This window comes from Ammospiza caudacuta, chromosome 2, assembly GCF_027887145.1.
Source record: "Ammospiza caudacuta isolate bAmmCau1 chromosome 2, bAmmCau1.pri, whole genome shotgun sequence".
Lineage (NCBI taxonomy): Eukaryota > Metazoa > Chordata > Aves > Passeriformes > Passerellidae > Ammospiza > Ammospiza caudacuta.
In genome coordinates, this window is record NC_080594.1 from 80,873,636 (window position 1) to 80,882,386 (window position 8,751).

Below are 8,751 nucleotides of genomic sequence, written 5' to 3' on the forward strand. Positions count from 1 at the left end.
CAGGCCAGAGAGCATAAACAACAGTGGACTGAGTAGAGAAAACCAAGAAGGATGGGACTTCATAAGCTAAAGCTGTAATTAGACAATAACTCCATTATGCTAATGGACCAAAACTTATAAAAGTGTGAGACCCCATGACTGGTCATCCATTTTGTGACCATTTTTGGGTTCATCTTGGGTGTAGCCCTGGCTGGCTCTTGTGCTGCCCAAGGTGGATCCATTGAGGCCTCCTAATAAATGCCTACTTTATTCTTCAGCTCTGTCTAGTCTCTGTTCCAGGTCAGCCTTCACAAGGCATCAGTGTGAGGTGGCTGACACTCCTGAGGAAGGGTTTGGCCCTGGCCTGAGTGGACAAGATGGAGAGACAAAGCAAAGGAAGCACCCAAAGGATTGCCAGGTCCCAGCTGGGAGTTTGGGCCAGCACCACAGTGCCCCTGTGGGGCTGCTGGCCACCTCTGCTGGCATCAGATCCCCCATGGACCAGAGCCCTGGGCTCAGGCCTCCTCCCCAGCACTGGCTGTTTGCTGAGCTGCAGCCACAGGCTCTTGTCCCTGCTAATGGAAAAACACTGACAACCAGTCCTGTGCCCTGCCGTGCACACCAGCTCGGCTCCTTGTGGAGCACACACTGGGGAGAAAAACACTTCCTTGGGATGAGAGCCTTGGCTGCCAAGGGCACTTCTGTTTGTACCCTCACAAATGAGGGCTGTGGTCAGGGAGGGTCTGGTATCTGCATCACAAGCCGCATGCTCATTTTGCAAAGCGTGCCTGTGTGTCCTTGCCTTCTTCATCTTCATCACTGAAGAGAGATCTTTGCTCTTGGTGGGAGAAGATGGGTACAAGCTCCTCTGAGGCCACATGCAAAACCTACGCTCGCTGCCTGTCATGCAGACAATAATTATTATTAACTGCAAACAGCAAAGCATGGCCCCCCTGCCTGACCTCCCTCAAACGCAATCAGTGAGGGCAGCCTTACATGGGTGACAGTAGCTGGGCTTTATACTCCGCTGCGCTCTTCTTCTCTTCATATTTTTGGGCCAAAAGCAGTTTTAGTCAAAGCCCTCACAGCCTCTGTCACTATCCCTTTAGTAGACAGGTGATAAGTTTTAGTGACAATGTGGTCTCCTTTCTCCACCCAGTAAGTTTTGAATGAGCTCTAGCAGCCCAGGAGATGGGTGTTTCATGTTTGCTGTGAGCATTGCCGGTGCTAATTGAGATTCTCGGCACCGAGGCTGTGCTGATGGGATGCAAGGTCACAGGGTGTATCTATTCCCTGATTGAGTGTGGCTTTTGGAAGAAACTTCCTCTTGCTAGTGCTTGACATGAATTTGAAATTCACTTCCAGTGCCTGTTCTGCAGGCATTTGAAATTCACTGTTTTGCAAACTCTCCTGCAAAGGTTGGTTTCTGGGTAGCAAATGTGATTAAAGCCTTTGCAGGGTGTTCTCCTTTCTGAGAGCCTCTTCTATGGCCATGGGAAGGATAGTTATCAAGCCTCTGCCTCCTGGAGCTACCCTGGACATTCTTGAACTCAGATCAAGTGATTGCTACATCTTCAAGGCTGGCTGTTGACTGTTTGCCCAGCCACAATCATAGGAAATAGTACTGCTGGAGACAAAAGGGGGGTATACTCAAGTGCTTCCACAAAATTTCACCCTACTCACACCACAGGAACCTGCTAAGTTTATCTTCCCACAACTCCCTTCTCTGCTCAGAGCCAGGTCCTGTGTCCTGTCAGGGTCCTCTTCAGTCTGAGCCATTCTGTGACTTGGTCAGCAAAAATCATGAGGCAGAAGAGCTCGCTGGCACTGTCAAACCTGTCATTCCTACTCACCGAGTAAAGGCCCTGAAATCGCAAGAGTGGGCAAAAGATGCTTCTGAATATTAACTGAAACAGGCAGGAGACAAAGGAGGAAGGAGAAAGTATTCATATTAATGCAACAAGAGGTGAGGAATTGGGTATGCTCTCCTTCCAAACTGGCAGCAATGATTAATGGAGCTGTTAATGACCTGGAACAGCAGAGCGGGTGCAGAACTGGCTGGTAGCAAAATATACAGCTACTTTCATAAATGCCAGGGAAGACTGGGAGGTTATGGTCCTAACTGGGAAAGCTAGATGCATAGCAGAGCAGTGAGTGGAAATCCTTTCCAAGCTGCTTGTGGAAAGGGATGATTTGAAAGTTTTCATTATATACAGACCGTATGTCCTAGAGAAATTGCAGTCACCTTGATCCAGGCACTATTACACTTCATTGTGTTCAATAACCTGGACTCAAAATAGGCACCAAATCTGAAAACTGACAAAAATGTGGAGCTTCTTTATAAAATTATTGTACTCCCACTTGAAAGATTGTAGAGCATTATTAACCTGCCATTTCACATCATACGTCAGCAGCAGCAAAGTGAGCCAGAGACAAGAATGAAAAGGATTAGTGATACACAAAACTTCTGCAGTCAGCAGTGGGAAAAAGAGAACTGCTCAAGACAGACATGAGTCTAATATGATGAGACCGAGAGGTGAAGATGGGACAACTGGTGAGCAGCACAGTGCATGTAGATTCAGGAGAGTTCATGCACCAGTTGTCTCATACAACTCCACAAGAGAAAACATCTGAAGACTGCACAAATGTAAGGCAGTGGAGTTTGTTGCATGAGATAACCACAGTCAAGGAATTGATAGTGCTGAAACTGATACAACACTTAAATGCATAGTGATGGGAGGGAATAAAAGCACAGCAGCAGCCTTAATGCTCCAGAGCTACCCAAACCAATGTCTTGAATTTTCAGTAGCCGCTGCTGGACACAAGGGAAAACACAAAGGGCCTCAAATGTGCTGCAATCCCTTGGGAGGGATGGTCCAGTAGAGTCAGTGAAACGTTCTTTATATCTTTGTGTCAGGAGTAGCACCTGCTCTTTCTGGTGACCTCCTCCCTCAGTGGCACTGACAGTGCAAGTTTGGTACAAACCTGATGAACACAGCCTGAAGGAGAGCAAAGGCCTTTCCAGGAGCACCATCCATGCTGGACCTGGATCCTTTTAGAAAAAGCAAAAGGCAGTAAAGCTGAAAGCCCTGGCTCATTCTGGGAACGCTGTCGATACTTTGCATTTAATCCTGCCATTATTAATGACTGAAATACTCTGGCAGCTGGTGGGTATCTGGCAACCTGCGTGTCTGAGTCAGATCTCCATGGAGCACCTGCTCCAAGCCAGCTCCAGCACCAAAGCACTCTCCTTGTTGGAAACCTCCATGGAAGAGCCAGCCAGAGGACAGACTGCAGGTCTGCTGGCTAAGAGAGAATTTTCTTGCAAGCAAGTTGGCACAGTGCTGGCCATGTGTGCTGTGCCTGTCCTCACACAGCCCCCACCGCCCAGCTGCACCCTCAGCAATGCCCAGGTGGGCATCCACAGGCAGTGGCAGCTGAGACAGAGGGTAGAGGTTTCCTGGGGCCCTGACACAAATGCCTCAGTCATGTGAAAGTCCTGTATGATGGTGCATTGTGGAGTGCCTGGGACGCTTATGCTGAGATCCAGCAGCTTCCTCACTATCTGAGTGTCTCTCCTGCCATGTTTCCCTGGCTTCAGGGTCAGAGAATGGGGCAGCAAAGCACGCACTTATGAAAAATAAGGCACAGAAAAACAATGTCAGACCCTTCAATTACAGAGATCTTCCGAGTCTGAGGATCTGTGGGTCTGGCTTGTTCAACAAAAGGCATATGTGTTACACTATAAGAAACCACCTTCATAACCACCAGCTTCATAACATTAACTTCATAAGGGTAGAAGGGAGGGAAGGAGAATGGGATGTTCAGCATCACGAAAATCAGGATTTTTTGAAGTGCATACCCTGCATCTTGTCCTGTTAAAGCTGATGGAATGCTGGTGACCATCTCCTGTGTGCAGCAACAAGTCTTAGAGCAATAAAAATTATAATAACATATTCTTCAAACTCATCCAGAAGTATTCAAGTATTTGCACATATGAACCTTCAAATCTCCCTGCCAGCCAATTCTGTAAGCTGATCTCTGACAAGAGCAACAAAATACGTCTAATTTTGAAATGCAGCTTCTTGGTTAAGAGATGCTGTGTGGGGCTGGGACTTATCTTAATACATGCCATACGCAAAGGCAACGCTGACCTTGCATGCCAAAAGAGGCTCATTTGAGCCTCGCATTACAGTGCTGTGCTTACAGGCAAATAAAGATAATTTCTCTGGATTGTTACTATTTGCTTTACCAGCTGTCTCTCAAAGCACTGGAGCAGATAATCTGAATGGCCTGGCAGCCACTCTGCTGCACAATCATTGCTGCCCATTTGGCAGCGATTAGCAGCGAGCAAAGATCAGCCCTGCTGGAGGAAGGTGAGCTGACCACCGCCTCAAACAGCCCCCAGCACGGCTCTCTGTGGCTGCACAAGGGAGAAGGGCCTTCTGCTGGCAATGCAAACTGATGCAAGGAGCACGTGTCTCCCTCCAGGGAAAGGGCTTGGCAGCACCCTTTCCCAGTGGTCCCACCAGTGCCCAATGGTGGGCAAACACAGGCACAAACAAACTCTGCAGGCTGGGGGCTCTGTGGTGAATTCCTGAAATGAGTAATTTAGGCACTACTACCCCAAGCAGTGCTGCAGGAGGACGCTGGCTGGGATGGCAGCTGATGCCAGCTGTCTGCTCAGGGCAAGAACGCCCCAGAGAGGCCCTTCAGCCCAAATGGTGACCCAGAGGCTGACGCTGTCTCGGTTTTCTCTGTGTGGCTGAGTCCTTCAGGGTGTTGTGCTAGCAGAGGATGAGCAGGTGGCCAAGGAAGGCACCCTGACCCAGCTTCAGCACAGCCCTGAGAGAGCTGTGAATGTGCTGCCTCTGAATGTGTTTCCCTGCAGCACTCAGTGGCATTCGGAGCTCTGGGGAGAGGACTGGACATACCCAGCACCATATGGCCTCAGGGCACACAGAACTGAGGGCAGCCTGGTGGTGCCTTCGTGAAGCAGCAGCACTTCTTTAACTTGAGATCCCACCATGTTCCACTCAGGGCTGTATGAGCTGGTGCATTAAAAATAGCACCAGGTACAGAACCAGGCAGAACAGCAGGGTTAGCCACACACACTGCTCGTGCTGCTGTGAGCACTGTCATGTTCAATGCACTGGTAGAAAAGGTGGGTCTGGCACAGCCACCCAGACCTCCTCCCTTTGGAACTATTCTGTCTCCTTCCATTCCCATCCCCAAAACATTTTAAAAAGATGCTACGTACATTTTCAAGAAGAGACAATTAATACTGAAAGAAAAAAACCACACTATTGCTTCTGCTATTCAGGCACAACAGGGTGACCCATCTACTGTTCCAGAAACTTGTGTAGCTAAAGCAAAACCTAATTATTTCCCTCTAACTCTAGCTCCAACTTCATATCTTAGAGTCAGCATAGGGAAAAAGAGCTGTTTGTCAGGAGAGGACTTTGTACCACTGGAGAATACACCTGGCAGTCTCCCCAAAATCCTCATAATTTTTAATACAGCTTTCATGTTTGTTTTCACTTTCCCCTTTGTTAAACATTTTAGGCAACTCAAATGAAGCCCTTGCCATCAAACCAGCCTTTTAGCAGTAATGACATAAATTACATTGTTCTCCTGAGCTTGCAGCACCCAGCTATTAAATCTAACCACGGGAGTTTGGCAAATCTTTTCATGCATGAGGCAGCTGTTTCCTTTCTCCCCTGCTTCCACCCTCCACCCCCTTTTTTTGCCTTGCATGAGCACGATCTGCACTCTGAGGGACACACTGTACCCAAAGCCCTTTGCCTGAGGTGCTCTGCACAGAGCCACAGGGCTCCCTGAAATGCCCCCAAAACAGAGGGACGCAGACCTGCTCTTGGTCACAACCCACCACAGTTCTCCAGGAGCAATCCCAGGTGCCCAGGGTGGTTTCATGGTGCAGAGCTGACAGAAGCACCATGACTTAGAAAGTCACCTGCATCACCCAGGGGCAAATCCTGGCTCCTGCTGTTGGAACACTCCAGCTCAGTACAGCATGATTTGGGGATTTATCATACAGGGCTTGGAATGAGCAGCCAAGAGTCTGTGCTCAGTTAAACACTCCTGACAGTTTCTTTGTTTACCTTGGGGTTCTTCTGGAAGCATTTTGACTTGTGTTTTCTCAGTGTAGTTATCTGCCCAGGCTGAGCCACCATGGAAGAACCATCACCTTGCAGAAGCTGTAACTGTGCAGATCCTGCTTCAAGGGGAACTTACTTAAATCTTCAAATTGCCCTGCCATCAATGGGAGTTTTCACGCTGTGCAGAGTTCAATGACAATTCAATGTATATTCAATGACAATGCTCTAATGCAGGCTAAAGGATGGTTAATTTGCAATCAGTGCTGTTTAACATATACATCAAATGGTAGCATGCCAGTCATGTACTGCCCCTTGGGATAGTTGTCTCTCATGGGAGTGCATGACATGTAACCCTGGCTGGCCCCAGTGCAGCAGGATGAGCTGGCTGCTGCCCAGGCCACTCCTGGTTATCCTTGTCCCCATGTGGTCTCGGGACAACTTGCTGGATGGATCAGTGTGCCAGGGGACACCAACCTGGTCCCCATTGCCATCCTTTCCCAGTTCTGCCACTGCATCACTGCCAGGTGGCCAAGAAATGGATGGGAAGCCCTGTGCTCCCAAGACAGCATCTCCCAGAGAGCATCAGCTGCAGACTCACTGAAGGAATTGAGGAGCCCTGTGATTGGTTTGGGCCTCTCTGCAAGGGAAAAAAATGAAACTCAAACCCAAGCCTATTTTTCTTCAAGCTCTGGCATGAGCAGAGAGGCTTTTCTCCTGATGAACTTTCTTTTTCTGTGCAACAGTGACCAAAATGAAAAGAGCAGCACTTAAATGGGGTTTGTTAGTAGACAAACAAGGTTAAACAGGTTAAGCAGTGGAAATAAAAGTCTCAGTGTTCCTATCTGGGAGCAAATAGATGCCTGAATGTTCCTGTGAGACATATTTGCTGCTACTGCAGTGCAGAAAGGTACTGCAAGCCTTTGCCTCAACAAGAAAAACATATCTGTGCTGAGAAGGGAGGGAAATGCTTTTCCTCCTGAGTTTCAGAAAGCTGGTTTTGGAACAGAGATTAGAGGAGTCAGAAATGGCAAAGAAAATGCACCTCCCTTGCAGTTCCACTGGACAAAAGAAGGAACAGCACGGAGCCATTCTGCCCTGGCTGACAGAGGGGGACATGGGGCCACACACTGGCATGGATGCCACCCCAACCCCACACATGCTCCACCCCAGACACTGAGCAGCAGGAGCAATAGAAAGGAAGGAGTGAGTGTTTCCCCAGCCCTGTGTCTGCCGCCCAGCAGCTGTGCTCACCCACCCCACCTGTGGCACAGCATGTGGCGCAGCCCAGGGGCAGTGGCTGCTCTCCCTCCAGCTCCAGTGCAAGAGCCATGAGGTGGGGACTGGAGTAGTTTCTCGAGCCCAAGGATGGAAGAAGAAAGTGTGTGATGGGGAGATAACCAGCTTTGGCTGGCTCTGTGACTGACCTTGCAGAAAAGCCTCCAACTTGTTTACTAAGTGCCTGGGTTTAGGGCTGTAGGGATTTAGGAAACCTTTGGAGAAGATGAAGGTTTTATCAGTCATCAAAGAGAGGATTTAGGTTCATTTGGTGGACTCCTAAATTTATTCCTCTTACCTTCCAGTGTAGGCCTAAATCTGAGTGTCTGAGTTACTCTTGGGGCTCCATGAACTACAGTGAGGTGTAGGTATCTGCTTTGCCTTCAGTTTTAGATGTGCACACTTGGGTGAAATCCCACCCAGGTGATCATTATTTGCCCTTGATGGGCAGCCATGCAGGCAGCCCTGTAAGGTGTAAGGGATTGTGTGAGTGCTCCAGCTCCCTTTCAGTGCCAGCTCCCCAGGGATTTGGGCAGAATGAAAGGCTGCCACAGCGGCATGGAGAGCCTTCTTACAGCTCTGCTGGGGCCCTGCTCTCATGGTGACAGCCCCAGATAGTCGGGGGCGCAGTCAGCTACCAGGGGACATGATGGCCATTCAGACAGCTCAGCCTGTGTCTGCAAAAGCCTTTTGGCCTGAAGGCTTGTTTTCACATCATCACAGAAATGCGTTTGCTACCGCTCTCCTTGGATCAATTCTTTCCTGCCAGGTTATGTCTGGCTGACCTAGGAGGTGCAACCCTCTATGTGATCCCAACAAGAGCCAGTGCTCTGCTATCTCAACACTTCCAGACACAGCCAGGGGCCAGGGCAGATGAGTCAAGATGCTTTTTCTTGTACATCTACGCCTGCCTTGATAACCTTAACAGATAAAAGCTACAGGCACTTACAGAGGCAGGTAGACATAAAGGTTTGTTCACAAGATGAAGTAAGCAATCTCCAAGTTCAGCAAATAACTGCTGAAGAAATAAACTCCAGTAAAAGCTAAATGGAAGTGAATTAATGCAGTTAATCTACTTTTCAGCTTGATTAGCTTCCACCAAATAATCAGCAAATTCTTATATGTTTTTGATAATAATGTTGCAAAGTACTCGTGGGTGCAGGACAAAGAAAACTGATGTGACATCCCTCATGGCAGCACAGCATGAGTACAACATTCATCACACTCTTGCGGCAATAATAGGCATTTCCAGGAATGGGACTTCTTTTGGCAAAGGGACTTCACCTGCATACCTAATCTACCAGTCTGGTGGGATAAATGTTGACAAGCTTAGAAATAGAAAAGTTAAAAAAAAAATTTAGAGGAGGAGATTATCTGA